This window comes from Stomoxys calcitrans, chromosome 3 (genome assembly GCF_963082655.1).
Source record: "Stomoxys calcitrans chromosome 3, idStoCalc2.1, whole genome shotgun sequence".
NCBI lineage: Eukaryota > Metazoa > Arthropoda > Insecta > Diptera > Muscidae > Stomoxys > Stomoxys calcitrans.
The window spans coordinates 149,739,759-149,758,258 of NC_081554.1; the positions used below are offsets into that span (position 1 = coordinate 149,739,759).

Sequence of the window (18,500 nt, forward strand, 5' to 3'; positions counted from 1 at the left end):
CATCAGAAGTCGGTCAGAAGTATCAACGACAACTCGAATTTCCCTTCCGAATTTTACACATTTTTGGTCTAGAATTCTGTCAGAAACATTATATTTCCCTCCGACATTTCGTTCTAAAGTTGTATCAAACACTCCATATATTTTTCGTTCGGATTTCAGACAGACTTCGGATCCGAGCTCGGACAAATTTTCCGACTTTCGTACAGACTTCTGACCGAATTTTGAACGTTTGGTTCACTGGATAGTTAGAAACAAGACTATAGAATGTAAATTGCTCATGTGCCTTAATGGAATGTTCATGAGCAAATTGGTATTTGCAAACATCCACTGAGACACATATTTCAATTGGCCTACTTCCCAACATCTTAGTCATGAAATCTCTCTTTGCGTTCTGTCCCTTGCTTTCTATGCCCTTCTGTTGGATGTTGTTGTTTGTTATTTGAAACTCATATTTTATTTCTGTTTTTCATCACTTGAATGTTGTTTTGCTTCGCATACCTCGCGTGATCTGTGGAATGTTATGCTATTATTTATGTTTGTCCTTTGCGACCGATCATGTGATTATTATTATTTTTTTTTTTAATATTTAAGGTTTTTTTTTTCTGGTAGCGATCGGGCAATTTTTGTTTTCTTTCAAAAAATTTAAATATTTTCTTTAATATTATTTTATTTTGTTCTCCTTCCAACAACCCCATCATAAATTAAGCAGCAGTCATTTTCGGCAAACAACGGACTTTACAGCAGTCAGACTGCTGAAACTGCAAATATTTAGCTATTACAGCAAAACTACTGCCGTAATAGCAGTAAAATTAACTACTCACAGTCAGCAGACCGTGTTTGCTATTATCAGCAATCTTGTTTTCTTTGAGCGTACGATATTAAATATATTGCATATATATATTTTACAGAAAATAGAATTTCGCATGTTATTTTTTTTTCTAATTTTTTTTTTATTTTGTTATACTTAAAGTTTAACTTCGTTGAAATTGCCCACGATTACAAATTTCGTTTTTGTGTATTTTTATCAAACTCAAAACTAATTTGGAAACCACGTGCGTTCTTGTCATGCATCATCTGACTTATTTCTTTAAAAATACCATTTCCTTAACCACATTTAGCTATTCTGTAATGAGTTTGTGTAAATTTGTTCAGCGTGATATGCCTTAGTAAATGAGTCATTATTTATTTATTGGTTTTTACAAGTATGTACCTATATCCAAATAGATATTCATTTTTAAGTCATTGACTGGCAAGTAAATGATGCCATCAAACAATTGCAAGTAATTAGTCTGTTTAGTGTCACACGAATTATAATTAGAAATGGTTTGAAAGCAATAATTTTTGTTTTATCAGACGCGTTTAAAGGTAAATTTACTTTGAAAATTGTTTACCACTTTTTGTTTGCATTGCATGTAAATGGTCGTCTGTTAAATTAGTACTGCTGTTTACACAAATGCACATTCATTCATATGTTTAGTATTATTTTAAGTAAGTAAACAAAAATTAAACTAAAATAGACGATTTAAATATTGGTGCCAACCAGACATGCAGGAGAATTTAAATTAAAAGACAAAAAAAAAAAATTGGGGTAAATTTATTTTAAACAAAGAAATAAATTTCATCAAAAGAAACTTGTGTTTTGAGGGGATATAGTTGACCTTTTTTTATATTTATGAAGCTTGGTGTATAGTATCGGCTATAGGTCTTGGGGAAAAAACAAAGTTTTTTGATATTTTTTGTCTTATTTTATTTCCAATATTTTGGTCGACGTCGTCAAACCATTTTCGAGGCTAGCTGCTTACACAAAATACAAAGTTAAAATATTTTAGTAACATAATTCACAATATTAATTTTCCAAATATATTACATTTTAAAATATGGAGTTGTGTTTAACGTGATGCTGTTGTATTCACCGTCTGCTGCCCACTATTATGGCATTTCTATGCTTTCTAACGATGTGCCGATAGACTTTTGCACAGCTCTCTAGACCTCTTTTGTAGTTTATTTTCTTGTCCGGTGGGATGTCGATGATATGCAGCATCTCGAGAGTGAATCTGCGTCTGTAGTGGTTGTCTTGAGCCAAAATCTCAACGTCATCAAAGTTGAGTCTGTGTCCAGTCGATGCACAGTGGGTAGCAAGGGTGGTTATTTTGTTCCGGTGGTTTGTCCACAGCTTTTTGGTCTGATTTATGGGATGGAAGTCGGGTCTTTAGTTTTGTCATTGTCGTGCCAGCATATCCCATAGGGCATATGCTGGCCTTGTCACCGCTACATTTGATCCTATAAACAACGTTCGATTTATCCTATTTTTGGACTTTGGATTTTGTCCTGATGAAAAGTTCATTCACCGTTCTATTCGTTCTCAATGCTAGCTGGAACCTTTCTTTATTATATATATTCGACTCACATAGTCTTTCCGAAAACCCTTCTATGGACGTCATGGTTTTATATACTCCGTTTTGTTTCCGGTGGTTTGTTTGGTTTTCTTAAGCAAACTATTTATTTTGTATGTTCGGAAATCATGGGCGCTTAAAATGTACCTGATCTTTCTGATCAAATGCATTGTCAAGTAGATTCTCCATGATTATATCTGCAAAGATGGACGATGGTGGAGAACCCATCTTCATACCCTTAAGTTTCTCATAAATCCTTTTCTCATATTTAAAGTATTTGGTGTCCTTAATGCAAAAAGATTCTATTTCCTTAAAAATATCACAAGGTATGTATGCATATTTTTCTATATCTTCCCATTTTCTTTCAATCATTTAGATTGCTAGATTGACCAGAATACTCGGGAATAATGAAAATTGTCTGAAATATATTTGCTGACCTTTTTCCGTTATAGGCTTAATTATTTTTTATCTATTTGAAAAAAAAAAAAATCAAGTTTCATTCTTTTAATTTATTTATACTTTTGGATTAAGTTTTGAATTAAAAACTTGAATTGATTTCATTATTATAAAAAAAAATCAATATATTGTATTTTTATATATGTATATGTATCTTAATCTTATACATACACTGAAAAAATTAAAAACTATGTTCAATTAAGAAATTTGTACATTCAATTAAAAAATTTCTGAAATCGGTCCTATTAAGGAAATTGGTGTTATTGAGTAACAATTTCGCAATTTGAAGTTATGACAAGCTCAAAAATCCAATTAAAGTCGTTGGTAACTCAATAATCCATTTACCTTGATACAAAAAAATCGGATTTCTATGTTAAAAATAATTAAAGCAATAAACACCTTGTTTGAAAAAATTTTTATAAGTCAATTCCACCGGGAAATTGGACAGGTTCCAAACCTGTCACGGGATAGGTCCTCCAGTTCTCGTCTCCTTACATGGAAAAATCATCATTGCCACCATTCTAACACCGTAGGATAGGTTCTGGGCCAGTTCCCATTCCCTGTAGGATATATCCTGTGACAGGTAACTAATTCACAAGTTTAAGACCGGTATATTTGGGGCAATTGACTACACATGTCCCGTAGGAATGCTAAATCGGTCAAATTTAGGTCTATATTTTTTCTGTGTACATACAAATAGTTCCAACGGCAAACAAACTCAAATAACATACGGTCGCTCTTTCAACCAACGAAAACAGTAATAAACGTATTATATTGTATACATTTTGCAAATTTTCTTCTTCTCATATATTATTTAATAAGTGTTTTCCGATTCAATTTTTTAAAGCTCAATGCGAAGGAACTTCCTTTTTTGCCCACCACCGAAGGATGGGGGTGTATTCACTTTGTCATTCCGTTTGCAACACATCGAAATATCCATTTCCGACAATATAAAGTATATATATCCTTTTTTTTGTCCATAAGCAGGTTAAGTTCGAAGCTATATCGGACTAAATCTTGATATAGTCCCCATATAGACCGATCCGCTCATTATTATCCGGTTTTGCTGAAATTTGGGACAGTGAGTTGTGTTTGGCCCTTCGATATATTTTTCAATTTGGCCCTGATCGGTGCGGATTTGGATATAGTTGCCATATAGACCGATTCGCCGATATAGGGTCTTGCGGCCATAAAAAGCGTATTTATTTTCCGATGCCGCCGAAATTTGGGACAATGAGTTGTGTTAGGCTATATAGCTGCTATGGGGCATAAGGTATGCATTTTTCACCGGATTTTGACCAAAGGTGGTTTATATATATACCCGAGGTGGTGGGTATCCAAAGTTCGGACCGGCCGAATTTAACGCTTTTTTACTTGTTATAGTGCGAAGGGCGTGCTGTGACACCTTTTTGAGGAGAAGTTTTTACGTGGCGTAATATTTAACAAATGTCACACATAGGGAGTAAAAATGGTTAGAGCTGAGGTGCTAGCGAGATCGTGTGCAACATTTTAAGGCCCTAGGTTGTCCGGGCGCCTTTGGCAGGCCCCTTAAGTAGTTCACCTTTGTATTTCGAAAATTTGTTTGGGGCTGCCAAAGCTTAGTTTGTGGTCCGATTTGCAAAAAAAATTTGGGTAGTGGTTAAAAATCTCTACAAAAAAGTCCGCTTAGGTCTACAATATCACACTTTTTTCGGGGATAATTGACTTTTTTTTGCAATTTTGATCCAGACCTGCTTCGTAGTTTGCAATTTACGAAGGCATTTATGGTTCAATTTTTATGCATGATTTGACGCAAAAAGTCTTCACATCTGATTATTCAGTTTAAAGTTATACAGTTTGGAAAACAAAAAAGATAAATGTAAATTTGTAAAATTTTGACCATGAACATTCCACTAAGGAACAGGGGCAAACTTCTCACATATCTAATGAGTGTAGTCCGATTTAAGTTTAAGCTCAATGATAAGGGTCCTCCTTTTTTATAGCCGATTCCGAACGTCATGCCTTAGTGCCACACCTCCTTGGAGAGAAGTTTTACATGGTATAGTACCTCACAAATGTTGCCAGCATTAGGAGGGGAAAACCACCGCTGAAAATATTTTCTGATGGTCTCGCCAGGATTCGAACCCAGGTGTTCTGCGTCATAGGCGGACATGTTAACCTTTGCGCTACGGTGGCTTCCAAAAAATTTAAAAGTGCGTTTGTTTAAAAAAAGTATTTTCATTGATTAGTCTTTATTGAAAAAACTTGCTCGCATATTGTAGATGCGTTTTAAGTGAACTTTTAATTAATCTTCTCTGATCAACGTTATTAGTCATTAGTTCCAGCCTTGGAGAAAATACTTCAGCTGTGGGCCCTCGGCGTAATAGAAGAAAGGCGAGTTGAGATAAATTTCGGCAAACATACTGCTCGACTTGGAAAAGGAAATGAAAACTGTGGGGAACATAGACATAGTGGCCAAACGGTTAACGATGGCCCGGAATGATTCGCTTGTGGCAGCATGTTCTAGAGCCAAGCCATGGGGCAACCAGCAACCGTCATGGTGGACTCCAGAACTGGTTGGTCTAAGGAAGAGCTGCAGAAGAGCTCTTTAACAAACCGAAGGCCACAAGGGCACCACACGATTGGAACGTTTATAAGGCTGAGCTAAAAAAAAAAAAAAAAAAAAAAAGCAACCTGAGAAATGCTCAGAACAGATGCGTGGCGGACTGTTTGGAATCCCTGGGTAGGCTCCGGGTCCACAATGTGACGCTGTGTTCCTGGGAATGAGAAGATTCCAGGAAATGAGCGGGCGGACGAGTGCGCCAGGAGGGGTTCGTCTGCGCCGGGAGAACCAGTCATCGGCCTTGCCTACGTGCCATTTGTCGAGCTACTGAACACAGTAGATGGGATGGCCAGGACGGCGTCGGTGGCGAGGTGGGACTCGGTAGGTGGTTGCCGGACTGCGAAGGCGCTATGGCCGGTCATTGACCGGAGGAGGACGAGGGAGTTGCTGACGTTCGATAAGAGGTCGATGAGTACTTTGACTGGGGTTATAACCGGACACTGTGCCATAGGCCGCATGGCGGCGCGCATGGGGATACTGCACAATGGCTTTTGTAGGAGTTGCCTCGATGAGGACGAGACTATTGAGCACTTGCTGTGTTCCTGTCCGGGACTGCAGAGTCGTAGTCTCTCCTTTCTGGGGAGCCGTTTCTTCTGTGATCTGGGTGAACTTGCAAACGTACCTCTGGTATCTCTCTGGAGGTTTGTTGAGGGAACAGGATGGTTCCGACGGGGGGTGCCACAAGCTCCGGCGTAGGTAGATCCGTGCTTCCGGTTCTTCACCCCCCTCTCGGGTTTCTCCACTCCTCCTGTATTTTCCTTTTATGGAAAACCTCTAGTGCGAGGTCTCACATGTTTTTTTCCTTCCCTTTCTCTCTCTAGGGTACCACAATGGGCCAAACTGGCCTCCGAGTGAACTCACCTTTGGTGGGCAACCCATTCAACCTAACCCAACCTAAGGCTCAGAACATATCCTAGGTGGAATTCTGCAGCTCCGTGCAGGATACATCTGATGTCTCTGGGATAAGGAAGATTCTATCCTTGAGACTTATTACGTTGGGATATATTGAGAAGTGAGTGAATGTGACGACTATGTCCTGTGAAGAAACACTAGCAAAAATTTTTCTGTTTTGAATAACAAATTTTGTTGAGGATAAAGGGTGTTGTGTATTACTGTCATGTGAAGAGCATTTTTGAATATGTGAGAAGACTCATTGTTTATTTAAGTAATGTTTATGAATAAAGGAATCCACATTAAACTTATTATTTTCATTCATTTCTGGGCTTTTCTAGTGTATCCTTATGTGCGGTAATTCGTTTTTAAATATACTTATATCTTACAAATGATGAAAATATAATTTTATATCCAATGATTCATATATTTGCCTTCTTTTCCATGCATATTTTGTTAAGCTAAATAAATTGTATGAAGTCATTGTGTACGTTCAATTGAATGTTTACGAAAGAGTAGCATCGTTAAACCTGTATTTAACAGATGATGAAGTAGCCTAGTGATTCATGCATTTATGCATGCATGATCAATGACCTTATTCTAACATACTTTGTAGGGTTACGAATTTCTACGTTTGCTTAAATGTTTGCGTTAACAGTTGTTCCAAAGATTCGGTTTTGTAAGGTAAGGCATTGTAATGTTTAAATTTATAATTGTCTAACATAAAGAACCGAGTATTCTTTTTTAACAAATTCAACATCAATTAAATTTCTATTAGTAATAGTACAATAAAAAATAGTTTCTTTATTTTGTCATACTTTCATAGCGTCTTAAGTCAACCTTATTGTTTTCTATTTCATTTGATATTTCTATACACGTTCAATAGATAATTACATCCTTTATTCACAAAACTTGGACCATGTTCAGACCAAAGCAGTTTTGAGCAAACGACGACTTTTCCCTTTATAATGCTCTGAAACCTCTCTTGCCCATATTATAAGGCAAAACGACTCATTTGCCACAAAGCATGTGAGCTCAAATAAATGCCTAAACTGTGCTAAATAAACACATTCCTGAATAATACAATATTAAAAAATAGAAATTGAATTTTTCCACAAAAAAAATATGGAATAAACCAAATTTTACAGATACAGCAGGAAAATATAAATCTTAACAATAGTGCTAGAGTGTGAAAAAATGCAATTTCCAAAACATCTCAGCTAGTGTGAAACGAGTCAATGTAGAAATAGCATTAATCAGCCTTATTCACAAAACATATACAATGTTCAAACTAAGACTATGTTCAGACCAAAGCTGTTTTGAGCAAACGACTGGCTTTTCCTTTATAATGCTCTAAAAACGACTCATTTTTCCTCTACAATATACAAAGCTGGAGTTACATACCACGCGCAGCACTCTAGCGTACTGGAGCAATCTAATGCGCCCACCTGCGTTCATTGGGTTGAGTTATTGAGTTATTATATACATACCATGCGTCTTTTACTACGCACAAATTTCTAAAAATGAGCTTATTTATGTCATTTCCAAAGTTAAATTAAATGGAAATTGGCAATGATGTGGTTTAATATGATTTTAATAAAGTAATTTCTCTTATTTACGGACTGCAAAACAATTTTTAAACAGCAAACCTTTTCAAACCATGGTTTGCGCTCTAAAACGCGTTCAAAGTTGAGAGTTGATTTACTTATTCCTTCAGATGCGTGAGTGCATTTGTTGTGTAATTCACACAACACAAACTAACCTATTTTAATTTTTTTTTGACATGCATGCGTAAGTACGCATAAGTGCTGCGCGAGGTATGTAACTCCGCCTTAAGGGCAAAACGACTCGTTTGCCATAAAAACGAGTCATTCAAAGCATGTGAGCCCAAATAAATAACTAAATAGTGTTAAATAAAAAAGCACAGCCATGAATAATGTCAAAAAATAAGAATTAAATTTTTTCTAAAAAAAAAGAATAGAATAAACAAAATTTTGCAAATAAGGCAAGAAAAAATAAATCTTAAACAGTAGTGCATCATACAATTTTTATTGGATTGTGAAAATATGCGATTTCTAATACATCTCATCAAGCGTGAATAGTTGATATGTTTTTCACAACGCCATATGCAAAACGAGTCAATGTAGACATACAGCGGTCAAAAAAAGTATTCATCATTAGCAAAATTGATAATAAATTCACTTATTTTGGGTAATTGAAGAAAATTTAAAGTAAACAAATAATGCAGTTTTATGCAATAGTTTATTTTTCGTAATATGTTTTAAAATAAATTCAAAAAATAAATTTAATTAGCGCAAAAAATGCAATTTTATATAATAACACCAAAAACAGAACAAAAAAAGTATTCATCATTGATGTGCTATCATCAAAGTCAAATTCAAATATTATTTGGGAATCCCCCTTTTCTGTTTTATTTAGTAAAGGAGGCTTTGCCCTTGACAGAAAATATTTAATTTCATTGAAAATATAGTTTTTGTCAAAATGGGTCGTAAGCAAAACGAGGTTTCTGATGAGGTAAAAGTTTTGATAATAAAACACCACAGGAATGGCTTAACTCAAAAAACTATCAGTGAAATATTAAATAGACCACGATCTACTATACAATCCATCATCAGAAAGTGGACAGAAACGAAAACTGTTGACAATAAACCAAGATCTGGTCGACCAAAAGCACTTTCAGTTGGAGATGTGCGTTGGCTAGTGCGGCAAGTTCAGAAAACTCCGAAGACAAATGCGACCATTCTTCGTAAAAACACTATGGAATATTTAGGGAAGGAAGTTACTACACAAACAATTCGAAATACACTCAAAAGCCATAGTTACAGAGGAAGAACTGCACGTAAGAAGCCCTTTATAAATAAAATAAACCGAGTGAAAAGGCTAAACTTCGCAAAAATGTATGTAAAACAGCCCGAATCATTTTGGAAAACAGTAATTTTTGCAGACGAGAGCAAGTTTAATCTTTTTGGGTGCGATGGAAAGGTCATAGTGTACAGAAAACCAAATACAGAGCTTGAAGAACGAAACACAGTTGCTACTGTAAAACATGGTGGAGGTGGTTTAATGGTTTGGGGGTGTATGGCGGCTTCAGGAGCGGGAAATCTTGAAATTATTAATGGAGTAATGGATCATAAGTATTACATTGACATTTTAAAGAGGAATTTAAAAGATAGTGCTGTAAAACTTGGGCTTGGTAATAACTTTCAATATTATCAAGATAATGACCCCAAACATTCTGCTTTAAATACCAAGATGTGGATGCTGTATAACTGCCCCAAAGTCATTAAAACTCCTCCTCAAAGTTCCGACTTGAACCCAATTGAACATCTTTGGGAACATCTCGAACGCAAATTGAGAACGCGCAATTTTTCGAGCAAGAGTCAAATGCAACAGGTGATAATGGAGGAATGGACTAATATAGACCAAAATATAACCGCTAAATTAGTCCAATCGATGTCAAACCGTTTAAAAGAAGTTATAAGACGCGGTGGTCGAATAACAAAGTATTAATTTTTTTAAATTATGTTATTTATTTTTTTGTTTTTTTGCAATGATGAATACTTTTTTTGTTTAATTTTTTGTGTTCAGCTGTAAAATGGCACTTTTTGTTCCAATAAATACTATTTTTTTCTTTAAAAACAATGAAATTGTGTACATATATATCACACAAGCACTACTGCATCATTAGTTTAATATGTTTTTATTCCAATTGTCTTTTGTAGACTTATTAAAAAAAAAACATTGAATGATGAATACTTTTTTTGACCGCTGTAGCATAAAGCTGTTTGGAGCAAACGACTCCTTTTACTTTTAGACTATGTTCAGACCAAAGCTGTTTTGAGCAAACGACTAGCTTTTCCTTTATAATAGTCTGAAAATGACTAGTTTTTCCTTTACGATTTATTAGGGCAGTACGACGCGTTTGCTACAAAAACGAGTCATTTAAAGTATGTAAGCCCAAATAAATGCCTAAATTGTGCTAAATAAATAAATACAGCCCTGAATAATGTAAAAAAATAAAAATCGATTTTTTCCTAAAACAAAGTTCGGCCGGGGCGGATCTTATCCTCAAAAAAAGGTCTGCAACTTTTTAAGTTTCGACATTCAATCATTGTTTTAGATTGGTTGTTGTTGGTTGGCATAGGGGCTATATAAATATTTCAAAAGTTTATGATGAAAAGTTTTTGCTTTAAATTTTTTATAGCCAGCTTACAGAGCAGTTTGACCGCGTTATTCACATATTAATATTCACAAATGCCACCAGCATTAGTGAGGGGGAAGATTCGTTTAATGTTATCCCCAGGATTTGAACTCACTCGTTTTATGCTACAGAGGCAACTTCTAACCTCTGCACCGGGGTAGCTAAAAACATAAATTCACGCAAGTTTAAAATTGTTGGGACAATTTGTTATTATTTTTTAACTCTGTGAAAAACTATATTTTTGGCTGGGTTTACGACGTTTAAGACGTATTATACGTTGGAAATGTATGTCATATACTTCAGGGTTTTCGAAAGGCAATTTCTGATTGCGATACTAATACTGATCTGTTATTTTGTGGACTTCAGAAGCTACATATATATTGCACATAAAGATATATTGTAGTGAATATTTATTATACATGTGCGTCAAGTACAGTGAAGCAGCATTTACATATAAATTAATAAAGTATTGATTTGCCATTAGTTCACATTGCCCCACCAGCGTAATTTTCGAGGAATTCCACTTAAAGGCAAGTGTACGGTGAATGGTAACAGATGCCTGAAATTGATTAGCCGTTTACTGTATATATGTAGATTAAATGTCGGAAAGGGTTTTCGATAACCAATTGGATAAAAATTAACGGCCTTATTCACAAAACTTAATGAAGCCTTAAAATAGGTTTATTTGACAGTTCTATAAAGAAAATCTGCCAAATAAATCTATTTCAAATCTACATTAAGTTTTGTGAATACCGGTGTAAACCTATTCCATCAAAATAATAGTAGATATACGGCCTCATTAACATATGTAGATTTGAAATAGGTTTATTTGACAGATTTCCTTTATAGAACTGTGAAATAAACCTATTTTAAGGCTTTATTAAGTTTTGTGAATAATGCCGATAGTATTTGTCATACGATTAAAGGCTGATTGTTGATGAATAAAATAAAATTTATTTTTTATTTCTTATTAAAAATGTCCTTTCATAAATAAAGTAATTATTTCATTTAAAATTATGTCTTTTCTTATCTCATATTGCAGGTAACCAACCTTAAGTCTACAGCATTTCAAATTCGTAAGTTTTTAAATCAAATTTAAGAGCGAAAGCTAGAATTCTCTTGACTACAGAGAAAAAAATGATTTTGAAAAAGATAAAAATAATGATTGAAAAATTTTGAAAAAAAATTATTGGATTTTTCGAAATATCCAATTAATTTTTTAATTGGATCAATTAAAAGTTTATTTGAAAATAAGCATATATGAAAATATTGAAAATGTGTAAATATGAAAACATGCAAAAATATGGGGTGAAGTAGTCCAAAGCGCGCTATATAGTGCGTAACCCCGATTTCAATGCAACATGGTTCATTTATGTTAACCTCCTGGAACAGTTTGAAGTTTATGTTTGGGTCTATGATCACTCCTTAAAAACAAAAGACCTCCGGGGGTTTTTCCAAAAATTAAACGGAAAATATTGTTTCCCGAATTATTAAAGTAGGCAGTAACTTATGAATATGTACCTCCTAATCAGAATGAGGTCCAGGTAGCAGTGGCCCGATTAAAGAACAACAAGGCAGAAGGAGCCGACGGGTCACCCGCTGAACTATTTATGACCGGAGGCGACAGGCTGATTAGGCGTATGCATCAGCTTATCTGCAAAATTTGGCTAGAAGAACGCACACCCAATCATTGGAACCTCAGCATACTATGTCCCGTACACAAGAAAGGAGACAAGACGGAATATGCCAACTACAGAGGAATAAGTCTCCTCCCCATCGCATACAAGATACTCTCGAGCGTACTGTGTGAAAGATTAAAACCTAAAGTCAATGAGATAATTGGGTCTTATGCGGCTTTAGACCAGGTAAATCTACCCTAGACCACATATTCACACTGCGCCAAATCCTGGAAAAGACCCGAGACGGACAAATCAACACCTATCATCTCTTTCTTGACTACAAAGCCGCTTTCGATACTCCTTCACGTTCAAAGGTATTTCAAGCCATGTCTGAGTTTTGTATCCCTGCAAAATTAATGAGACTCTGCAGGATGGCACTTGCTGATACGTGTTCCTCCTATGCCGACGATATCGACATCATAGGCCGATCACCGGAAGTAGTAACTGCTGCCTTTGAAAGAATTGGAAGAGAGTCCGTAAAAATGGGTCAGGCAGTAAATGGAGATAAGACGAAATGGATGGTTTCAACTCCCAAAACACCTTGCACAACCGAGCAGATAAAGAATATGGAGAACGTTGGAAACCACCACTTTGATTTAGTCAGTAACTTTATCTACCTCGGCACCGCCGTAACGAATGGCACCAGTTTTGAGATAAAGCGAAGAATAATCCTGGCAAACAAATGCTACTTTGGACTATCTAAGCGGTTTAAAAACATGACCACCTCTCGACAAACGAAGATTACACTATACAAGACACTGATACTACCCGTGTTGTTATATGGTTCTGAGGCATGGGCACTTGTGAAAGCAGATGAGGCAGTGATTGCAGTATTTGAGAGAAAAATTCTTTGTAAAATATATGAACCAGTTTGCTTTAATGTATAATATAGGCGACGTATGAAGCACGAGATATATGACAACGATAGCATAGTTACACGTATCAAAATACAACGGCTGCGTTGGCTAGGTTATGTTGCCAGAAGAATGAAGAAGCTCCAGCAAAGAGGTCTATTTTAAGGCAAACACGGTGGCACACGTAAACCGGGAAGACCAAAAGCCCGATGGAAAGATCAAGTGGTGGGAAATACCTCGAAACTTGGTGTCAGAGATTTTAGAATGAGCGCAGAAGATCGAGGCGCTTGGAACGCTATTCTACGTTCGGCTAGTGGAAAAATTGTCTGTCATAGCCAAGTAAAGTAAGGCAGTAACTTAAGAGTTACATGCATTGGAAAAGTAAAACCAACAGAAAAACATTTACATATCTAGAGTATGTTTTAATTAGATCGATGCTAAAAAAGTCGTTATGCCCTTGATATGCATATTTTTGTCGTTAATAAGATAAGAATTGAGTTTAGAAACTTAAAAAGGTAATCAAAAACTGTTGATGGGGAGTTTTATCTCTTATATAGAGGAAGTATTTACCGAAATTTTGAGCGGCTAAACTTTTTCGAAAACGGAGTTATAACAGTGCTGTCTGCTCTAAAAAATTTTCTTCTTCCATTAAAAATTGATTGAAAAAAATTACTACTGTCACTCGACCCGTTCGCCAAATCATTGAAAACAGCTGATTTTATGAAGGGAAAACAGCTGTTTTCATTAAATTGGCGAACGAATCGAAAAAGCTAGTGTTCTACGCTGTTGCTGTTTAATTGAAAAAGATAAAGTTGTTAATTACAGATTCAATTAATAAATGATTCATTCAATTATTTTTTGAACTGAAAATAAAAAATTCAATCACGATCGTAATTGAATCAAAGTTCAGATTCATTAAAAAAAATGATTGAGTCAATTAATTTTTGAAAAAAAGTTCAGATTGAACAAAAAAAAAATAATTGAATCAAAAAACTTTTTAATTGAAAATTGCTTAAATTTCAGTCACGATTGTAATTGAAAAATAAATCCGGATTCAATTAAAAAATATTTGATTCAATTAATTTTTTAATTAAAAACATTTTTATTTTCAATTAGATTTTTAATTGAAAAAATTTACGTAATATTTTTTCTGTGTAGTTTCAATTTATACATTTCCTTTTTTTCAAGTGACGAAATGTATGATATATTTGAAAGTTTTTTTTTTTATTTTTATTCTAAAAATTTATTGTTAGCACAATGATTTTTATTGTTTTAATATAATTATTTTGCACAGCCAATTGAGAAGCTGTAAATGTAACAGTTGGGGTTTGTGGTGGGATGATTTTCGAATACTTGACTTTAGATTTAATGTCATATTCGTACTTTTTTCACAATCACCTTTCTTTTAAGTCCAAGGGTAAAACATTTGGTGGATTGATGCGTTGACCCAAAATTTGAGTTTGTGGGTAAAGGTACAAAAATGAAAATAGTTCCCAGATTTACTATTTTTGTATTAGGGTTTCATGTTATGAAAATCACCATTTTCAAGTTTTTTTCAATTCAGAAATTCAATTTTTTTTCGATTTTCCATTTGTAATTCAGAACCTCTTTTTGCAATTCCTAATATTACACTTGAAAATGGTTCAGTTCCGATTTGGACCATATTTTTCTGAGCATTACCTTAATTTCTATTATTTTTAAATTAGTATACATTTTTCTCTAAATTTCCATACATTTTAATTTGATTTCTATAATTTTTAATTTTCTTTTACTATAGATGATCTAAACCAAAATTCATCCTTCCTGGCTTGTGCCTTGCACAAAATTACCCCAACCACATTCAAATAATTGGTATGTACAACTTAAATAATTCAACTCTTTCAACATGTCTCAAATAAGTTTGTACATGCCAATATGTACAAGTAAGTTATTACGTGTGTGGCCGGCCCTAATGACCATTTCCCCCAAAAACGGTTCTTGACGAAGACATTTGCTAAAAATTATTCATTTGTTTTATCATAAAGCAACAACGGAAATCCTTTAGTGGAAAATAAAAAATTATTTTTTTCTATTTATGCGTCAAAGGCTTAAGACCAAATGAAACTTTTTATCTTATCACTGAAAACAGTCAAACATTTGGAGAATACAATCTCAGATATCAAATATTAAATATTTGTTTTTTAACTTTCATGCTTTGTCATACGTCATAGACAAAAAACAAGTCACCGATGAAAAAAAAAAGTTTTGTGACTTGTAATAATTATTTTAGATAATTCAAAAATCAGTTATTGACTTCAATTTTTCAATCCGAGCGCTACAAAAGTCTTTTTAAATAAAACAAAAACGGTTTTGGATCTCATTGAAATTTTTGGAACTTGACTTCTTTTGCATGGCCGCCATGAGCACGCTTGCAGAAGTCCAAACGCAGAAAGCTATTTTCGACGGTTTTCAAGCATAAATCGGCGAATACTGCTGCAATTTCGCGTCCGATATTCGTATGAATTGCATCAAACTTGTTGGCATAGACTATATACTTGACATAGCCCCACCGAAAATAGTCGAACGGCGTTTAATCGCACGACCGAGACGGCCAATCGCCTGGACCATTTCGTGAGATAACACGCTCTCCAAATTTAGTTTCTAGTAAATTGATTGTGACATTTGCTGTGTACATGTATTTTAGAGAATTGGTAGAGATTGGTTTCTACCGGATAAATATCGAATGCTTTGGTATTTATTGGGTAAGTATCCAATAAATGCCTTTCTTGGGTAAGTATCCAATAAGTAACTTTTTTGGGTATTTATAATTTTGCAGTAATCTTGGGTACAAAAACATTTTCCAAACATTTTGATTTCGTATTCTTTGTATATAAGCCTTACCTTCTGATTTCATAAAATCGAAATTTAGTTATATATAGCCGCTATATAGACCGATCTCCAGACTTAAAGTCATGAGACAATAAATTGTTAATTTTTCATCAGATTTTGATGAAATTTGACACAGTGAGTTCTGGTGGACCCCTACCCATTTCTGTGAAGTGTGGACCGCATCGGATATAGCTGCCCTATAGACCGACCACCCGATCTCCCGATATAGGGTATGAAGTCTATAAAAAAAAAATTTTTCGTCCTATTTCAATGCAATTTGAATTCCATTTAAACCTTTTCGTTGAATATCGTCTAGATCGGACCATATTTGGATATAGCTACCATATAGACCGATCTCTCGATATAGAGACCTGAGCTCATAAAAAGAGCATTTTTTATCGGATTTCGATGAAATTTGAAACAGTGAGTTATGATAGACCTCTACACCTTTTTGTCCAATATCGTCCAACGTATAAAAAAAGCCCTTTACGTTCTGTTAAATTATTTAGTTACGGAAAGAATAAAAAATTCCAATTTTATTTTGTGCTCCTCTGGTGGGTATACCGCCATAAGATAGAGAATATATTCATTTAGTCATTCTGCTTGTAACACATTGAAATATCAGTTTCCGACCCTACAATGTACATATATATAGTACTAATCGTCGTAAAATTCTAAGAAAATGGAACGATCTTTGTGTCTGCCCGACCGTCTGTTGTATTCAGGGTTACTGTCGATTATTCTTAAAACCCCATAAAGCAAAACAAAAATAACCCGATTTACGATTTTCTACGTTTAAATAAAAATAATTTTCTGCAAATTGTATAAAAGTCGAACTTTTGCAGAAAAAGTATCACATTTAAGAAAAAAGTCTAAATTTCAAAAGGTCGTACAAACGTCATTTGACTCTAAAAAGACCGGAAATTCCAACTTTAGTCGCACAACGGTAACACTGATTGTAATCCTTCAAAACTTGAGATAGCTGAATTGAAGCATAGATCCAGATTTTTTCCATACGTAGGTTAAGTTCCTGACCGGGCCAAATCGGACCATATTTGGATATGCTGCAATATGGACCGATCTCCAGGTTAGGGGTCTTAAGGCCAAAACAGACACATTTATTAACGGATTTCGCTGAAATTTTAAACAGTGAGATGAATTTAGCCACTCAATATACGAATCGAATATGGTCTAAATCAGATCCTATTGAGATGTAGCTTCCCTATGGTCCGATCTAGAGCCCATAAATGGCCTATTTTTTGCCCGATTTCATTACATTTTGAAACTGGAAATTGTATAAGGCATCTCGGCATCTAAACCATCCGAATCCATTGGATATAACTATGGGTATAATGGAGTTATAACAAAATAGGATAATAAATTTATTCTTGATGATGGGTATCCAGTTTTTACTTATTTTCTATCATTTTTTATATTCCAAGGCGGTAGCAACAGACTGGACTGCCAAGTCGAGCAACACTATTCACGCATTTCGGCTCAATATCGGATGATTTGGTGTCTTTGGTTGCGATATACACAGAAATAACAGTATACGACTCGGTGGTGGTGTGGCCATTTTCGTAAGGAGTAGTTTTAAGTTTTTGTTCAGATCAGCACAGGACGATCGAATTGAAATGGTTTCTGTAGAAATAGAATCTTTCGCAGCGGAAGATAATTGCCGTTTGCGTCTATCGACCCCGCAATGACCTTATCCTTAACAGTTTTTTAATGACTTGGTAACATTGACTGTGAAATTATTGTTGGGAATGATATATCTTCCCTTGGATTGGGTTTGATTAACTCTGCAACGCCAAATTAACTTTTCCCCTACAAGTAGCGCGTTGTTGATTTTATTTTTTGCTTGTAACTTCAATAATGTCCTTTTATATTATCAAATCTCAGCCTCATCTTTCGCTAGGCATGATCTTATTTACCTGGCATATGATAGAGTAGTGGAACAGTCGGAGGAGATATATTCTATTAGGGATTTAGTCAATATTGATTTTGTAGAACTTTCTTCTCATTTTGCGAGATTAAACTGGAAAGATATTTATCTAATGAACGAAGTTGATGATCAGGTCTCTTTCCTTCATCACAACATTTGTCCTTATAAAATACATGTGTACCAGTCAAGACCGGAACCATGTCGTCTATAATACTGGCTATTTAGGAAAGAGATCTGAGTTTCGGACAACGGCACTCAGGGACGATTTTCGAGCAGCTAACTTTTTAGTTAAATAAGCTATGAAGACATACTACGCTAATAAATTTCAATCGGCTTTGGGAAATTTAAGGGAGATCGCCAAAGGAAATATAAAAATGTGGCTACAACAACAACAACTATTTTGACAACGGGCTATTTTCACAGTCTATGTCGCCATGCTAAGGTAATCCCTATTCCTAAAGGTGAATCTGAGTTTGCATAGCTGGGCGGCAGCCAACGGATTGTATTTGAATCCAACGAAGTCGAAATGCATAGTTGTACGCCTGACATCAGGATACAGGGACAACGCATTGACGTTGTTTATTCTGCTA

General features: G+C 34.9%; 1 protein-coding gene across 9 annotated transcripts in view; it reads left to right on the forward strand.

Annotated features, from left to right (window-relative positions):
• The window catches only part of LOC106085365 (probable phospholipid-transporting ATPase IA), a 98,478-nt gene that overhangs the window by 35,803 nt on the left and 44,175 nt on the right, over positions 1 to 18,500 (forward strand). For 3 of the 9 annotated variants that reach the window (XM_013249582.2, XM_059364706.1, XM_059364707.1), the window contains exons 2-3: positions 11,607 to 11,640; positions 14,875 to 14,948. The exons of 2 other annotated variants lie outside the window; for them this stretch is intronic. The gene's annotated coding sequence lies outside the window, so the exon portion shown is untranslated. Of the gene's footprint in view, positions 1 to 11,606; positions 11,641 to 14,874; positions 14,949 to 15,380; positions 15,593 to 18,500 lie in introns of those variants that run through there. 4 more of the 9 variants (XM_059364708.1, XM_059364709.1, XM_013249584.2 and 1 more) reach the window with 3 other exon arrangements.